Raw genomic sequence first — 19,172 nt, 5'->3', positions numbered from 1 at the left:
TGTCACACTGAATATAGCACTGTATAGGGTATTTCTCTGAGCGATTCCTGTCTTCAAATTTGATTAAAACTAATATAACATTATTCAAAAGTTCTGTTTCAAAAATCTGTTTTGAAATCTGTTTTTCCGTTAATCAGCTGTCGCCCCATACGAACGACAATTCTCAGAAGTTGAGAAACTTGTGCGAGTTAAGGACTAACGAGGTCTCACCTTTCAACGTGTGATTCCTAACACAGTTACAGAATCATCTCAGCTTCAACCAGATAAATTCTATCGAGAAAAATATCTGGTCGAGGCAGGAATCGAACCCACGACCTTCCGATCGTGAGTAGGGCGCACTACCACCGCGGCCAATTCCACAGCTTCCTCCACAACTTCACGACTTCTCTGTGTGGAACGCATCCAAAACATCCAAGTTTCCTTGACTCTGGCGCATAAATCAGGCCAAGTTTGACCGATGGCATACATCTGCGTTTTGAGAGAACCCCACAAGAAAAAGTCTAATGGAGTCAAATCGCACGATCTCGGTGGCCAGTTCACATCACCTCCACGTGGGATGACCATGCCCTCAAATCGGTCGTGCAGACTATCTAATGGGGTAAATACGATAATTGTGTTTGTTTACGTAGGTATCCATTCATTCAGAAATCAGGGTCAGTTGCCAACTGCTCCGGAGCCCATTCAGCGAACACCCGTCACTGTCTATGGTCGGTAACCTTCAGTTCTTGGGCTAGTTGAGTTTTGTACGAGCGCAGGACCAAGTCACGACGCAAAATTTGTCAAGTTGTGGTCTGCAAAAGGCCGAGTTTTTATGAGCGACGCGATATCGACCGCCTCAGATTCTCCTGCACACTCTCACAGACAGCGGCGATGTTATCGCCGTGAAATGGACGAAGCGCGCGGATCGTTGCCTGAGCAGAACACCCATTTTGATAAAACAATTTTATCATTTGCACATGTTGTTGAATGATATTTCCATGGTTATTTGGCAAACAGACTGAATAAATGACAACTAATTTGACAGATGTAGCTTCAATGAATTGGCATTTATCAATTGTCAGAGTTCGGAAGCCCCTGTTGGCATTGAAAACTCATTTTTGATGAATGTAATAATTTTAATTATTGCATGTAAATCATATTTTTGAAGCCGCTCCCTTCGATGTTTTGAACAATAATGGGGTTGAAAAATTTACTTTCTATTTGGAAAATGTAAGAACATTCTGATCACTGTCTAGTTTTGAGAGAAGTTTGTTTGAAAATTCATTGAACTGTACCCAATTGAGGAATGAGGATGGCCATATGAAAACAAGTTTTCGCAGTTATTTGGCTAGCTTTTCTTGAATTTCATATTTCAATGATATTGAAAGGACACTGTGAGATTGATGATTATCTTCAGAGATGCAATCATTGGTAATACGAAAAAAAATTAAGGTGAGTAATGCATGATCCCATATCAATATTCCAGAGCTTGCCTATCACTCGTCAGTCTACGTCTACAACCATGGTATTATTTTCTTTCTCATAGTTTTCAAAATGATATAGAGTTGAAGTCGTTTTCTAGAAAACCAGGATACATCACTTTCATAAAGAGGAAGGTTATTGGTATACAATATTCGTAAATCTCATCAATCGAGTTGTATGACAACAAAACAATGTTATTGTGGTGTTATTGCCAACAATTATTCTATGCCATACGTCCATGGGTTCCAGTTATTATATCTATCAGTGAGAATTCGTGTCGATGAGAATTACGTGATTATTGTTGAAATCGTTTTAACGATACGTAAAATTCCAAAACGCTGAAAAGAAAAATTGCGAAGGTGAACCTGAAAAAATATGCTATTTCCGGCAGTGCAGGAGAGATCCGACCCAAATAACAGAGTATCTGCGACTTCTCTGACTTTCTTCTGAGACAAAAATTTGTGCAGGAAATAAACATTATATTTACCAACACTATAACGAGAAAAAATATATATATATTTAAAATAATAAATATTTCAAACTGATTCTCGAAACATGTTCCGACACACACGTTCCTAATATCTGGTAAATACCCGACAAAGAAGAACTACTTTTCTGGCTAACACCACAGTGGACATGGAACTATATTTCGTTTTCATCAAGGTTCTGTTCACAAGATGGAGCTTATACAAGTCAATCTATCTTTCTCTCAGGAGAAGGTTTTATATATAATGATAATAATATAATATTATCTTTATTACCTTCAAATACTTTTTTCAAGCAAATTGATCAGGTACAATTTGATTGAAATAAAAGACGAAGTTCAATTTACATGATGACAAGTCATCATTCAATTGCTCTTCCACTCAACCTCAGCCAAGAAACATTTTGAATCAGTCGAGTCCCATGCACATCATTGTTCGAGTCGTATCTTTCCTGCATTGATGAGAGAGTAATACCCCGAAACTGGTCTGTGTAAATATCGCCAAAAATATCCTTCGTATTGCATAACTGTTTGTCGAACATAATCCAAAGTAGTTGTTTTCTGACAGGATTCACCATTTAGCACTGGAATATTGGGAGAGGTTGCCACCTTAGGAATAAAATGCTAATAGTATTAATCTTCTTCAAGTATTTCGTCCAGGTAATAAATAGTTTCCTGATGAAAGCAAAATGCTTCTTCACGTACTTCACGAAAGAAGAGATCTGGAATGAACTTCTATTAATTTTTAGCAGTTCCTGCGGATTTACTGATATGAAGATATTCTTTTTCCTGACACCAAGGTGGGAATTTCTGAATCTATTGTTTACTTATGGTGAAAATTACATTCTCTCATTATGGTCAAAACAATTCCCTTTCATTTTGTCATCGATTTCGCCTTTCTGATATCCATTTTCAGAAATACTTCGACCAACAAAGCTCGTCGATACGATAGGGGTAAAACGTGTCGGACTAATTTCTCCGCACTCGAAATCGAGAAGGCCATGAGAAGAGAATGATGGTGCGAACGGCACTTGATGAACTAAAGCCATCGATCATTCAATTAGTTGGCCGATCAATCATCCTCTTCTGCCACTGAGGAAGCTGCGGATGCGATGTTCATCTGTTTCATCTGCATACCACGCCGTCAGCAGCTCACATCACATGCGTAGCGGTCAACTTGTTTGTTTTTGTTACATCACTTCAGAAGTGGACTCAATGAAAAACACTGTTGGTTATTGTAATAGATCTGAAACGATATGCACCTTACATGCAATAACATAGTCTATGTGTATTGAGTAGATGTCACCATGAAGAAAAAATCCAACGAGTAATAAATAATAGTATGAAATTTCAGAAGGTATTTAGGTGGACTCAACCTTCATTTTGGCATAATGAGCCTTCACTTCGTGGTGGCAAAATCTGGAACTAGAGCAGCCGTTGAATATTTCAGCTCTAGCAATACACTGATATGACATGGTTTCCAGTTGATTTCTGATTATTCCACTTTCGAAATACTTCACTAGTAGATTCAGCTTTCTTCTCCAAAGAGCCAATATACTGAGGATAGAATTTTGGGTTGTTACTAATACCAATTCACATTTGTTTGAACGTGGTTGACAATGTCTCATGATGAATTTTATTAGTTCGGACTTCCATTGTCTAATACGATATAAAATGTCCCTGTCCCTAAAATAAACAATACAATTAATAATTAAACTGAATAGCTGAAGATAATAATTATGTTGAGCAAAAAACTCTGAAATGAAATTAAAATGAAATACAAAGAAAAACTTGAAAATCGAACAATTAAACAAAAAAGGGGATAAAAATTGGAATATTTCAGGACAAGTTACTTCACGACGTTTCGATAGTTAGTATCCACAATCGTCTTCGAGTGATGACAGTACTATTTCTCTGAGAGATGACTATTTTCATATGGGACATTCGAGTGCTTTCACTTATCCCCTCTTCCCTCTCGCTGCTTCACCGGTTCAGCAGGAGATGACCGTTTGGCAAGAGTTGGCCGTTTTTCGCTCGATTATGGGTTTTCATATGTTGCGTATCTCTACGCTAGCTTAGCTGAATACGTTGTTGGACAACATATTATGTTGCCTCTTTGAATTTCCTCCTAAACCAGTGTTCCTCCCTATGAATGATTTCAGATTGGAAACACTTGATGTTATGTTGATGAGTCCAAACATGCTGTACTATTCTCGATTTGCTGTTTCACCTATATTGGATTTGCCGCACTCACAGGGTATCCGGTAAATGCAATTCTCGGAGTCGCAGTCCACGTTTGGTGTCCTGGTTTTTCGTGAGGCCGCTACAGATAATATTTCCGTATATGAAGCAGGTTCTGATGCTGTAATTGGACCCAATTCTTCTTATTCTTTCCGACAATCCTCTGATGTAGGAAACTGCAATCACTGATTATGATGGCTTCTCTCTTGGCTCTTGTTGTCTTTTAACCAAAGTTTGATTCACCACTCCGATGAAGATCATTTTTGATGATCGAGACCTTCCTTGGCATCACAGAGCCCGAAATCACGGTCTACCAGAGTCTTAATGATTCCTCAGACACTATTCCGTGTGAGTAGGGTTTCGTTATACAACTGATTCTGAATTGATGTCGGTCCTCTTCATCGATAAGTCTAAAAATGGCAATTCATTGTGGACTTCCTTCTTCATTGTGGAAGTGATGTAAGGTTTCACGCTGTGCATATATGCTTCAGAAAGGTGTCTAGTTCTGTATTCTCGACGTTAACGTATCTCAACCGAACTCGAGGTTTCTTGTAGGCTTCATCAAAGGCTAGGGTTTCAAACCACTCCATATATACGTTGACTATAACTGGTGAAAGTGGAGATCCCATTGGCTGTCCCTCATCTTGAGTCAAGAATCTGATCTTCAGTTGGAAATAGCAGTTTCATATACAGCATCCAGTAATTCCATGAATTATCATGGAAATAACGGTAATTCAAGGCAAAATGAATATCATCTTGACGGAAATTATGCATGTGACAATTTTTTATTGGCATCCATTTCTTTTTAGTTCCATATACATATTCGACAGTAATAACTGAATAACGAACTATAAAAGTGTTCATGAATGATAATTCGATGACAAGACGTAAATACATAACACATCGTGAACTATTTCTTTATGAAAATAATAATGACTTATTTGAGTTCTGTTTGACCACATACATGAAATAGGACACGTCCATATAAATGAAACATGTTGGCAGTACATATGCAATTGAAAAATGTAATGGAGGTAGTTTTTTTGTAGAAATATTTTCAGATTTGATTCTAGCAAATTCTCGTTATTAATTTTTCTTAGAAACCCCGAAAGTTGACGAATTTCACTTCTTTATATGACGGGCTATTATGAAAAAAGACATTTTATGCATGAGAACTCTAACTCCCAGATGTTGATATCATGAGTGTTACGTTTTTCCATGTAGGTTGACTAATAATTGCCTTCACTGAACAATAATCAAACTCAATTTTTTTCATTTTTGAAAAACACTTTAACTTCAACTATTTTCAATTATAAATCGCCTCATTAGATAGCTCTGCCTACCGCATTGTAACTTCGACTTGACTGTCTGGCTGAGCGAGTGGATGGCGCTCATATTCGCGATTGAAGGCGCTGGAACATTCCTCGTAATTCCATCGAAGCCGGCAACATTATTCTGACTACATACAGCTACGTCACAATTGGTTTATGGCTACCAGTGGCGGCCGCCGTTATTTTCTTTAGGGCATGATTTACAAAATAAGACATGAGGAAATCAATATATGAACTTTACACTACTCAGAAATAAAAAAAATGCAGTCACTTCAAAAAATATTCTGAGTATTGTCTAATGCGTATTGTGAAGCAATGTGGCTCTCATGAATTGAATAATTCGAAATATTCTTGATACTTGTGTTTATTATCTTCTGGGAAATTAGTATGAAAATTGACAAGTTCATTGAAACTATCAATTTGCTATCGTCAGGTTTTCACCAGTCGACTATCAAGATTGGACGATATTCCTCATGAATTCTTCAATTTCAGGTGAGACGACCCAAATGGAAAGGGGTATATTTTTAGAAAGGAATAATAATAAAAAAGGTTTTGGCTTCCTATATTTATACAAAAAATTTGTAGAATCTACCACAGAGAGAGAGAGAGAAAAAGAAAGCAATTAAATCCAAAAAAAACTCTTCACGAAGATGTGTATGTCTTACAAAGAAGTAACGTCCAGACGCAAACCGTAAGAGAAGTTAATTTTTGAAAATTTTCTTTGAAACGTTCTCACATTTTTTGTATACAGATGGAGGAGTTGAAAGCCAAATTCTTTTTTCTCAACAGACTTATAATGAGTTGACGTTGCCCTAAACCTCATTACTTCGTTAATATCAAATTCAAAATTTGAGTTCCAAGACTATTAACAGGTTGGATTCATTCAATTTAGTTGAAAAACTGAAAAATTTACAAAATATAAAATAAGTCATGATCATGTTGAAAACCAAATAAAGTTTTCTATATAAAATGATCGAAGAAATTTGAATCTTTCTGGCAATTTCTCCATTTATCGATTGAATTACACAACAAATGTTCGCTGACGAAAAGCCCCTATTGAATAAAGCGAGTGTCCTGAAAATCTCACTTTAAAAAATAAACACCAGACTCTCATCTCCGTAATCGCGTAAATCCGCTTAAAAATAATTTAACGCGGCCCTTCCTGTCATAACCCTTTCCGAACGATATAAAAAAATCTTTTTCATCCTCGCATTGTTAAATAACTATAAATTATGGAGTGCACTGCTTTTAAGGGCCCTGGGAAGTGGCTTCTATCTTGGTGTATCAGAATTGGGGAGATAGTCTTTTAATGCTCTTATACCTTGCGCTTTTAGACTCGTCCTGAGTCCTTGTCAGCTGCTTTCAGGAGCGAAAGCATTCGCATTTGAGGTTTTCACTGGAAAATAATAGTCATGAGAAAAATTAAAATGAGATGTTATCAATATCGAATGAAGTTTCAAAATTAAAAAAAAAACGATAAAATTGAATTGAAAACCATACACAACTTATTCGAGACCCGCTTTCAAATAGGTGAAGAAATGACATCATTATAAATCTATTGAAAATGATGAGAAATTCAATTCGCAACAGTCTATTAGAACAACATTCTGAGCACTACAGGAAAATACTTAGGGCTCCAAGAGCGGTGCCTGTGGTTCCATTTATGTCTTGCTTGCTTTTGCGCAGTTATTTTCATCAAGTACTTTTCTTGGTTTTTGACATTTTGTCTCCAATCGAGGACCGCCTGCCCGGTACTGACGATGCCCAACAGACTGAAACAGCTGTCTACCGGTGACTCTCAAATTAAAATAAAATTGAGAATGATGATAATGATGATAATAATATATTTATTCTCAACAGATTCACACCTACAAATAGAGAAAATACAAATGATTAGAAAGTATATGTAAATGAAAAAAGATTCAGATCAAAAAAGTTAATGGAAAACAATCAAAATAAACTGTTTGCTGTCATGATGTATATCGCACAGGTCGAACAGTTTATTGAACAATTCACACTTTATAAATATCGGCGACTTTTTCAATAAATTCGTCCTAGGATTCCTATTGCAAAAAGTAAGCATATGTTTGGATTGAGATCTAGGTACAAGAAACTGAATTTGTCACTACAATCAATTTCGTTATTCGAAAGTTCAACTGAAAACATAAGAATTGCGTTGCATTTTTTTTTCTATCTGCTAGAGCTTGTAAGTTAAATGTGTTTAATAAAATATTCTGGTCTGTGTCCCTGGCTGGATAGAATCCATTGCACTTAAAAACATGAATTTCAAGTACTTACGCTGAAGAGATTCTAATCGCTGATTGGAATTTTGATATAATGGAGACCAAATTAACGTTGCATAATCTACCTCACTTCTTATGAGAGTGACATAGAATAATTTGAGCGGATTAACATTTGAAAAATTACCCCACTTTCCGGAAAAATATTGGAATAGCTTCACCGCGGACGATACAATGTGAGTTATATGAGTATCAAATGTGAGCCTTTGATCAAACACAACCCCTAAATCTTTAAAAGTGTCACCGTTTTTGAGAGGCGTATTATTATTGATAGAATATTCGAAAATTACTGATGGAGTTTCCTTTATAAAGACAGTAATTTGCATTTATCTACATTCAGTTGAAGTTTGTTCTCACTACACCAAATTTGAACTTCATTAAGCGAGTCCTGTAAATGATAGCAGTCATCTATGGACTTAATTACTGAATAAATCTTCTAGTCATCTGCAAGAAGTAAATGAGGAAATGTGATCTTTACCGAAATGTTATTTTATGAAAATCAAGAATAAGAGTGGCCCTAGATTAGACCTGGTGCCCCAGGGGTCTACTGAACACCTTCCCCTATTCGACAAACTGGATGCGATCTGACAGATAAGATTTGAGCAATCCAATCTTAGACATAGAGAATCCGATTCTTTGAAGTTGTTTCAAAAAGTAGTAAGTTGTCAATCTGTTCGAAGGCTTTTTTATATCAGTATAGATGACATCAACTTGTTCTTTTGAATCGAGATTACAAGTTATACTCGACAGGGTGGTTACGGTAGATCTTTTGGACATGAATCCAAGCTGATTTGATGTTATTATCATTATAATATCGTTATATATTTGATCATAAATAATGCTTCCATAAAGAGTTTTTCGAAATTGCATAATATGGCCACTGACCTGTAGTTGGATACGAATGATCGGTCGTCGGACTCGTCAACTCGTGGAAAGTGATAATTGAATTGAAGATATGTGAAAGTGGTTTTATCAACGCAAAAATACAATCGTTAACGATAAAACTTGGCAATTATTCCACTTGTGTTTTTAGAAGCACTTATTAGATCTTGTTCAAAAATGGGCTTAATCGTGATATTTAGAATTTCACTAGTTCGGACTTTCATTGTCTACTATATGAAATGATTTGAAATCCCTGAAACAACTAAAAAGGAAAAATTAAAAATGAATAGCTGAAAATAAGAATAATATTAACCGAAATAAACCTGAAATGAAATAATAGTGAAATAAAATACAAGTAAAAATAGAATTGAATAAATAAAAATAAAGAAAAGAAAATAAAAATAATAAGTGGAGAGATTCCAAGTCACGTTAGTTCACGACGTTTCGATTGTTAGTATCTACAATCGTCTTCGGGTGATGACTGGACTGATTCCTCCGTGAGATGACTATTAATAGGTCGTTCAAGTACTTTAACTTATCACCGCTTTCCATTTTCCGCTTCACTGGTTCCGTGGGAGATGACCGTTTTGGCGGAAGTTGGCCATTTTTCGCTTGATGATGGGTTTCCATATGTTGCGTATTTCTACGCTGGCTTGGCTGAATACGTTGTTGGACAACATGTATGCGGCTTCCTTGAATTTTCTCCTAAACCAATGTTCCTCTCTGTGCAAGATCTCAGCTCGATGTTGTGTTGATGGGTCCAAACATGGTCTGCTATTCCTGATTTGCTGGTTTCCCCTCGATGTGTGTGTTTCTTGTGCTCGGCAATGCGAACATTCAATGACCTCTCAGTTTCACCAATATAGGATTTTCCGCACTCACAGGGTATCCGGTAAATGCAATTCTTGGAATCGCAGTCTGCGTTTGGTGGCCTGGTTTTCGTGAGGCTGCTACGGATAGTGTTACTGGATCTGAAGCAGGTTCTGATGTTGTACTTGGAACCAATTCTTCTTATCCTCTCCGATAATCCTCTGATGTAGGGAAGTGCAAGCACTGGTTGTGACGGCTTCTCTTCCTTGCGAGGCTCCTGCTGTCTTCTAGCCAAAGTCTTTTCTACCATCGCTTTGGAGTAGCCATTCCGTTGAAGATCATTTTTGATGATGTCTAGTTCCTTCTCTAGACCTTCCTTCGTATTACAAAGTCCAAAAGCACGGTCTAATAGAGTATTGATGATTTCTCTTTTAGTCGTGAAGAGGACCGACACTAAGTGAGAAACATCTGTATACCGAAAATCCACTCATACGGGAGAGTATCTGAACCACGAATCCAACCACCATCAATCGATGAATGAATTTATTTCATTCTAGCTGTGTAGATGATTCCGCAGGCTATGAATTCCTTGCAGTCTTTAAGTGTAATTATTCAAATTGCATTTACTCATTCTCCTTCAGATACTCTCAGTAAACGTACACTGGAAATTGACAAAATCAACCTACTTCACTCCAATCAGCTTGCGATTACCCTAGGTGTAAAAATATATGGTCGTATCATTAGAACCTGACGCAGCCAGACTACCAGATGATGAACGTCGCCGTTCCTATCACTTCGTAGGAAAGACAATTAGAGGTGATTACCGCCAGGTGTCGGAATGATGCTGAAGGCGTGAAAGCAACAGTCTTAACAATCAGGAAGGATTCTGCAACATCGCCGAGACAGACGGTGGCTTTTTACTGCACCTTAATTAAATCCCTTTCTGACATCTAGCGCGCCGTTGTCACCGCTCCTAACGTACAGATTTCTACGTGATGTGGTTTTCCAAGTGCAAATTGCCCTCCTCTTCGAAATGACGGTTTTACATTATTTATTTCGCTCGGAGTTACTTTGGACTGCACCGCACAAGATGCTAGTTGGAAATTGAATTTTCGATTGTGACGTTTTGTGGTTGGTAGTCCCTCTTGTTTATCGGTTAGGGAGAGGTTAGGTTGCTTTGTGAGTTGATTCACAACTCTAAAATTGATTTTTTCGGTGACTCAAAAAATAAGAATTACTGAAGAAAAATAAATGGAAAAGAACAGTACATAAGCGGTAATATGTGAGTACAATAAAGTACGATGTAACGGCCATTTTTCAAGAGAAGAATACTATACTTTTTCTATGATTCACGACATGAATAATTTTAAAATAAGATTCATTTGTGAAGGATATACAGAATCAGAGTTATACTATTGAATTTAATAACAAGAAGTAACTTGGAAAAGCATTCGAAAATATTCGATATTTTTATTATTTCCTTTTGCATCAGATGTAAATTTGTTTGAGACCAGTACATTTTATTATTCCTATTGAACATACCCAAGTTGGTGAATCGGGTTTCATCTGAATAAATAATTTTTAATGGAAAACGTACATTTTCCCGGTATTTCGTCAAAAACCAGTTGCAGTAAGTCAATCTTCGGTTGTGATCGTTATCGTAAAGATATTGATGTGATGCAGAAACAATTTGGCGAATTGACGCCGTACAATTTACTTCTACATAGGCCAACACGTCTACTTCTTTTTCTTCACTTTCGCATTTTCTTTTCCAGTTTTGGAAAATAATGTCAAGTGGGATGGCGAAGACTAATGAACCTCTGAGAATAAATTCGAGCTGCATCAGTTGCATTCTTTTTTGTTTTTCCGTAAATTAGCAACATGTCAATTTTCTCGTTTCTAGTATAATTTGCCATATCCAATCATAAACTACACAACAAATACATTTTTGAAAGTGACAGAATACTCATTAGTCTATTTGTTTAGGTAGTCCTAGCAACAGCTTCAATTGTTTGTCACGGAGGACTAGAATAACAGGACTTCGTGCATAAATATAGCGAATACGTTTTATTTGTTAATAATAATAATAATAACGTTTTTTCAAAAAAAAGTTCAAAATTTTACAATTGAAGTACATAAGAATATTTGATGATTGTTGAATAAACAACGGCATCACTGAAGCAATATAAAAAATATTGCTTATATGTGATTTAGCCAACATACAGAATAATTTAACGAAATAATATTTGACGAAAAACAAATATTACATAGACAAAATACTAAGATAAAACATATATAATAATATTACTATAATATAAGAATAATGATAATATAATAATAATAATAATCATAATACAGACACGTTTCAAAATAGATTACCAAAATTCGTCGCCGCAATGGAGATATACAAATTTGGCTAAAAAAATTAAATCTTCTATAACTGCAACTGATTCATTATGTTATGACATGCATTTCTATTCATTTCAATCCATTCTTTTAGTTTTTGTTTGAAAGTAATAAAATTCACAACGTTTTTTATGTTTTCTTCCAGATCTTTGGACCTAAAAAACTACTATGTCTCTGTCCAACCAATTTTATGCATTTTGGAATCAAAACATTACTATTTTTTTTCCTGGTATTATAAGGATGGTTTATGGATTTTTTCTCTATTTTATTTTTCTTAACATTCAGTAACATTTTCAAGCAATATAGTTGTCTCACATCCATAATTTTTGTTCTTTATATAATTTTTCAGTTGAAAATTTTCGTGACTTCCCTAGAATAATTGTTATTAGGTATGATCGTTTTTTGCATTTATCCAGGAGAATATAGAAAATAAAGTGACAGTGTGTGGCATCAAATTATTCGTAAGAAAATGATCTTTCATAAAAAGCCGACGAGCCACCCCATTTCGATATGCCAAAATCAAGTTAACTGGAAAAATTCATATTTGCGACTGAGAAATACTTTTTAAAAGGACTGTGAAGGCATAAGCCTCAAAGTCGTAGTTTTCCCATGTTACTTAATCAAGAATAAAGCGATTTACACGATCCATGGCATTCTAGATAAAAAAATTAAAACTGAAATAAAAATGATTTTATTTGTCAAATATTGACAAATGAAGTATTGTTGTATTTAGAATGCCATTCTTGATCGAAATAATTAAAAATATATGGGATGTCCCATTTAGAAATTGAAAAGTTGGGGTCATTTCAGGTCAAACCGGATGTACGGCAAAGTAAGTAAATATGTCAATTGAACTATAAGACACAACCCCCAAATTTCGTTTTTCTATCTCCAATAATGAAAAAGTTATAGGAGTGAGCCATCTTAGAGAATCACCCGGTACATTTTCCTTCATTTCGTTAAGCGAATATTCCTTTATGATCCATCTGGTCAACTATTATACTCTACATATAATTGTGTAACTCAAGAAAGTATCATATTGGGGGTAATCTGTTCCAACCTCTTTAAAAGAGGGAGATTTAATCGCGACTGAGGAAATGCAAAAAAGCGTTTGTGAAAAGTCAAGTGTGTAATCTTTAATTCAGAAGTGTATTAAGCGTTGGCGGATAGAGCCTAAAATGATGAACCGACAAAATGACGGCAAGATTGGAGTGTGTTTGTGCAGTTGACACCCTCTGGAATGTGATTTTCCCAGGGCTTTCCTTTTACGATCGCAGTGGAGTACTCAAAAGACACATCAAACAGGGATGGAGTAGAAATATTGTCATGTTTGTTATTGACCATTTTTCTAGGTCATTGTTAAAAGTAATACTTTTATTGAATTTATAACTGTATTTATATGTATTAGATAAGTTTGGTTGATAAAAACATTTTTATTTTCACAAAAATGTTGACAAATGTCCATATGAGAGATTAAATTTCTGTAAATTTTTTGACATTTGCCTTTCATGTAAATCACTTGAGCTATAGTTACTTATCTAAATACTAGATGATAATTAAACATGTAAAATAAAATTTTACGTTGAACGGTTTTATTGAAGAAAAAAATATAATGATGTAGATAATGTATTGAAAATTAAAACAAAAATCGGAAGGTCCTAGGTAGCGGTCATCACACCACTCTCCCCAGTAAACTACGGTACTGATCAGATGAAAAAGTGATAAAATCGTTGGGTGTAGTGTAACCTGAAAAAATATATAAATACTAATAGTTAATTATTAGTTTACTGAGGAGAGTGGTGTGATGACTGCTACCTTAGACCCTTTGACCCTTTTATGTTTTATTCAATAAAACCTCTAAACATACATTTTTTTTTCACTTATTTTTTATTTTCTAATTTTTTTCCACCCTGATGCCAAATAGTTCTCGGCACGTTTTACCTTATACTTCAACTTAGGTGGTATATCGCTAACGACGTATCATTTTTAGCCTCTCTCATACCACACAGTCCATGGAAGGTCCATGTCAAGGTATCCCGATTCTGAGTATTGATCTCATGTATGGAGCTCTGCCCCCAAACATACCGTGGAGTTGCTGGATTCCATCCAGAAAAGAGTCATCCGGCTGATTGGAGACGCAAACATAGTCTGGAACATCGAAGGAAGGTTGGAGATTTGTTTCTTCTCTATAGATACTTCCACGGGGTCAAACTTCAAATAATACATTTGACCCAGACAAACAAATAGGGCAACCAAAATAAAGCCGTTAAATAACTCTGTCTCTCTCTCTCTCTGTTCAAACTTTTGAATCTTTTCTATAGAATTAATCAGTCGAAGTGAAATCTAAAAATCAGGTAGATTATGAATCTGATCATAGAAGAAAAAAAGCATAATGATGGAATGATTAACACGGACTTGAAAATTATTCATTGGCTGATTTCTTCTCCATATCAACTTATTCTAAATAAAAAAATAAAAAAAAGAAAGAGATCAAGTGACAAATATGAATATGATATGAATTGTAATTGTTTCCCTATCGATTTGTGTCAATTGTCTTTTTGAAAATCTCTTTGAACGATTGCTAGTTTTGCAATCACTTTTGTTAGTCTACTGCTGATTTTGAAGTGAGTCATGAATTTGAAGCCCATTTTCGATTGTGAAATAGATGAATTAGCTTAAAAGGATTGGAAAATAATTTTACGTACATAATTTCAGAATCAACTGAAGGCCACAATTTTTTTGTTTACTATTGCATTCTCCTCTTTCTCTTTCTAGTCATGATTCTTGAGATGACTGCGACCTGACAGTAGGGCCTGTAGGGCCTAAGCAACGTAATATATATCCCGAATTATCATTTCTAATTCGAGATCATAATTTCATAACCAACAATTTCTCAACTCATTCCCTATTAACAAATTTTCTTGTTGGCTTTCTACGTGATATCATTTCCCCATTGGCACGTCACTGTACCTAGTTGGGGTGTCGGAGATCCTCTCCATAATGTTCCTTTCAAAGGAAACCGCTTTTTATCGCCGAAGCGTCTTTTTTATTTTGCCTTCTCATTCATCAACAGGTATTAGATTAGCTTTTTCTCACTTTCTTATTCTTGAGGATCAAATTTGAATATACGCGGATTTGTAATTTGATTGCGATGCTTATATAAAAATGAAAATATAAATAGACACTGGAGAGCAAAAGATTATTTTTGTGAAATGGGATGAGAAGTTTGTAATATAAAAAAGATAAGGGAGAGTTGATACTGCAAGTGGTTTGATACGTACAAAAAATGCCATAGAAATGTAATTAGTGTCTTTTGATTGTTAGGAAAATCCTTCAACGAATTGTTTCAAATTCATGCGATGTATTTTTGACTCACTTCAAAAGTTTTTTGCTAATTTTAGTAGAAGGTTGACACATATTAATTCCGAAAATAGTGTCATTCAACATCAATTTCGAATTAACCAAGTTGGATAGAGATTTATGGTTATGTAACAGTGTCCAATTCCTATATTTCCAGATGATGGGCGTAGCTAGATACGATATTTCCAAGAAGATTTGAAGCGCTTACAGACTCTCGCGAATCGACAGATACTGTATTTATTCATTCATTCATTGGCGGTCGGTAGCCAGGCGGTTCGATGTGGGTGCTTTTTTCACTCACTCGAATTGACTGCAGTGTTGGTCGGTGGTTCAAGCCCTAATCTGAAAGATCGATTTTCACTTGCCGTGTTAGGAATCACACGTTGAAAGGTAAGACCTTGTTAATCCTTAGCTCGCACAAGTTTTGACTTCTGAGGGTTGTCGTTCGTAGGGGTGCGACAGCTGGTTAACGGAAAAATAATTTTTTTTTTAAACAGATTCATCGAGTATTCACTGCGAGACATAAAATTAGCGTCACTCCGTATTTTGAAGCTATTTTGAATTTTCTGTTTTTTGTTTCTCTTTCGGATGTCACATATTTTACCAAGTCTTGGAAGGAATTTTTGGTTGCCCAAAATTTATTTGTTTATACTGAAAATGAACAATTTCACTGCAGTATTTCAGGAAATAAAGTGAACAATTTTACTCTGATATATTTTTGGTTGGAAAAGAAAAAATTGAAGAGATTCAGTAACGAGTGTTTTCTCCTCTTTCAGTGATAACAACTTTCAAACTTCGAAACATGCTTTGGACTAGATTTTAGATTACATTTTGCGAAAGATTTTCCCATTCTTGTACAAGCTGACGCATGTCTACGTAAACGTTTCTTGAACTCATCCTGAACATGTTCAATATAATTCAAATCCGGACTGTGCGCAGGTCAAACGAATCGTGTGAGTTGAACCTCGTCTAGATACTGAGTAACAATCCGGAAAGTGTGAGGGCGTGCATTATTATGCATTAATGTTGCGTCATATCCAAGAAAAAGCATGTATGGTGGAACATGGTCTTGTAGTATTGTTCTCATGTATGGAGCTCTACCCCCACACATACCCTGAAGTTGCTGGATTCCATCCAGAAAAGAGCCATCCAACTGGTTGGAGACGCGAACATCACGTGCAACTTTGGTAGCCTGGAACATCGAAGGAAGGTTGAATATTTGTCTCTCTTCTATGGATACTTTCACGGGAAGTGATCAAGTGACTTGGCACATTTGATTCCACCAAGAGTGGTACATATCAGAAATAAGCGACGGACTGTGGCTGCTCATGGTTTCGAAGTTCAACTCAGTACACCTCGAACTTCACTGTTTAAGAACACTTTCATCTGGAGATCTGCGTTTAATAAATCCAAATGGATTTATTCTCCAGCGATTCAAATACAATGTGAATCACTACTTTCACACAGGCACTGCTCTGAGAGCGCCTCAAGGATTTTTCTGTTTCAGTGCTTGTGTTTTGTCCTTAAAAAAACCTTCATGAGGTACCTATGTGCATTCAATGCAGCATTCTTGATGAAGACTAACTCCGTGCGAGCATCAAATGATATGCCTCCCCATGCCATAACTGGTCCGCTAAATGGAAGTTGCTCGACAATACACGCTTGACCATATCTCTCCCCTAGTCGTCTCTATACTCTTATACGTCTACCTGAGCCCGTAAGGCAGTATCGCGATCCATCGGACAACAATACACGCCTCCAATCCGCTACTGTCCATGCCAAGTGTTCTTGTGAAAAATTCAATATTGTAATTTGATGTTCATAGGAAAGCGGCGGTTCAATAGCTCCAGTTCAATAGCTCCAGCAGCACGTGAACTTATGTTAACATTTCTGACTTTTCGCAGATAACTTCGAAGAGAAACTGCCGTAAATGTTTGGTTTCTTGAAGCATTAGATACGAGAAAGCGGTCATCCCTAACTGTTGCAGTCCTGCCTCGCCCTGAACCAGGTCTTCAAATTAGCAGACCAGTTTCGTGATACCGCCGCCATACTCGTCTCACTCGAGAAACTTACACCAATGTTTCTTGCAGCCGCCACAACTTTTGTCGCAACAACAGAATTCATGTTCATTTCGGTATGCCAACATTGGCAACAGTACACAAACATGGGACAATTGAACTAGAGAAAAAAAAGTAGAATATTAATTGTGGTTTTTAGAAATTCAGGCGATGGCTCGTTTTTCGCAAAACGCTCATCGCAGAAACGACAACAACTATGTATTTGATGCGTTTCATTGGTACAGTATGATACATCCAAAATGATTCAAATTAAAACATCAACTTCTAAAATATCTTCAACTCATGGGATGACCCTGATTTCATGCTCGACTTATATTTCAGTAGGTATTATTTTGAAGTTTGCTTTCAGCTGTATCTGAACGGTTCAAAATCCACTACAATACATCAATTCACAAAATCCTACAGTAAAATGAACCTATCAGCTGAACAAATAGCCCTAGTTTACCACTCATGCTCACAGAACCCGATATCAAGTTATAAACTTTGTCTTGTCAATTCATAGAACTCAATCTCATATATCTTTCAGCTCTGTAGCTGTAAAATGTTGGAATAGGTTGACTAACGACCTGAAAAAGCTAAAAGGGCATGAATTGGAAAACAAATTGAACTCAACATGCTGTATTGATGTAGAAGTATCATCAGAAAATGCCATATACTCTACATCCACATATACTCATTTTTTAATTTATTATATGTGCATGTATTGCGAGGTTATACAAGTACCCCATTTTTCATAGGACTGTACTCATGATGTGAACACCTTTTTGTATAAATTGAAAGGCTTATATTTTTAGAAGAGATTAATTTTTGGAAAAAAAAAGGTTTTGGCTTTCTTTTTTTCCAACGTAATACATAAAATGTGAAAATCTTCCAAAGAACGGAAGGAACTCTATACAAAGATGTGTAGATCATGCAAAGAAGTAACTTTCAGACACAAACTAGAAAAGAGATTACTCGAAACAGCTACTTTCATATAATGATTGAATTAGACGAAAGAAAACTGATTTCTTTTCACACATAGTATAACATATCATAGTATCGCGTTTTATCCTTAGGAGAGGTTAAATGATAGTAAACTACGTGAATGGGATAGTCTTTGGATCTCATCCGGAAATCAGCAAAAAACATATCCTAGGAATGAGCTGCGGAGCTACAAAGGCTGTATTACAGACTTATATTACTGATCTTGGGAATCATGGAAAAATACTTGAAACTCTAATCAAAGTAAGAATATTGGAATTTTTCCAGAAATATAACATATTTTTTCCGAACCAATATGGGTTCCAGTAGTCTAGATCCACAGATGATGCAATTGTATCATTGACTACAAAAATATATCAAACGCTCGAAAAAAGTCACCACTTTTTGTGCATATTCGTGGATCTAGCAGAAGCGTCTGATACACTGTGTTCTGAAAGTGCAGTGTTGTGAGGCAATGTATATAAATTCATGAAATGTTATCTAGAAAGAAGGAAGCAATGCTTTGATATTGAGGGCACACCTCAGTCATTTGGAAACTGTGGAAGTCTCCCAAGTCACAGTATTGGGCCCCATTTTATTCAGTATATACGTAAATGATTTATACAATGTTGATACAGAAGGCCACATAATCAGCTTCGCGAATGACACCGCAATCTTCTATTCTGGTGAGAATTGGCAACAGTTGTTTGGCAGAGTCGAGAAAGATTTTCTCATAATAAAACAAAAGTTCAACTCCAAGTTACTCACAAATAATTTTGATAAGACAAAATCTTTTCCGTTTTCAATCATCAAAACCAATTTCACATCTATCAATCAACGACAATAATAACACCTTCAC

The 19,172-nt window shown here is 35.9% G+C and overlaps 1 protein-coding gene and 1 long non-coding RNA gene across 2 annotated transcripts in view; one reads left to right on the top strand and one right to left on the bottom strand.

The window, feature by feature from the left end:
* Positions 1-19,172, bottom strand: part of LOC111517914 (uncharacterized) — a 1,107,665-nt gene that overhangs the window by 246,385 nt on the left and 842,108 nt on the right. The window lies entirely within an intron of this gene.
* LOC141482451 (uncharacterized) lies at positions 1,043-12,281 on the top strand. The gene is made up of 3 exons (XR_012465544.1): positions 1,043-1,431; positions 6,010-6,208; positions 12,061-12,281. It is a non-coding gene; the product is annotated as an uncharacterized lncRNA (long non-coding RNA).

This window comes from Leptinotarsa decemlineata, unplaced genomic scaffold, assembly GCF_025532065.1.
Source record: "Leptinotarsa decemlineata unplaced genomic scaffold, Ldec_3_MD MMD2_tig00001064_RagTag_RagTag, whole genome shotgun sequence".
Taxonomy (NCBI): Eukaryota; Metazoa; Arthropoda; class Insecta; order Coleoptera; family Chrysomelidae; genus Leptinotarsa; species Leptinotarsa decemlineata.
Note: the sequence above shows the minus strand (reverse complement) of the source record. Positions and strands in the feature narration are given on the sequence as shown.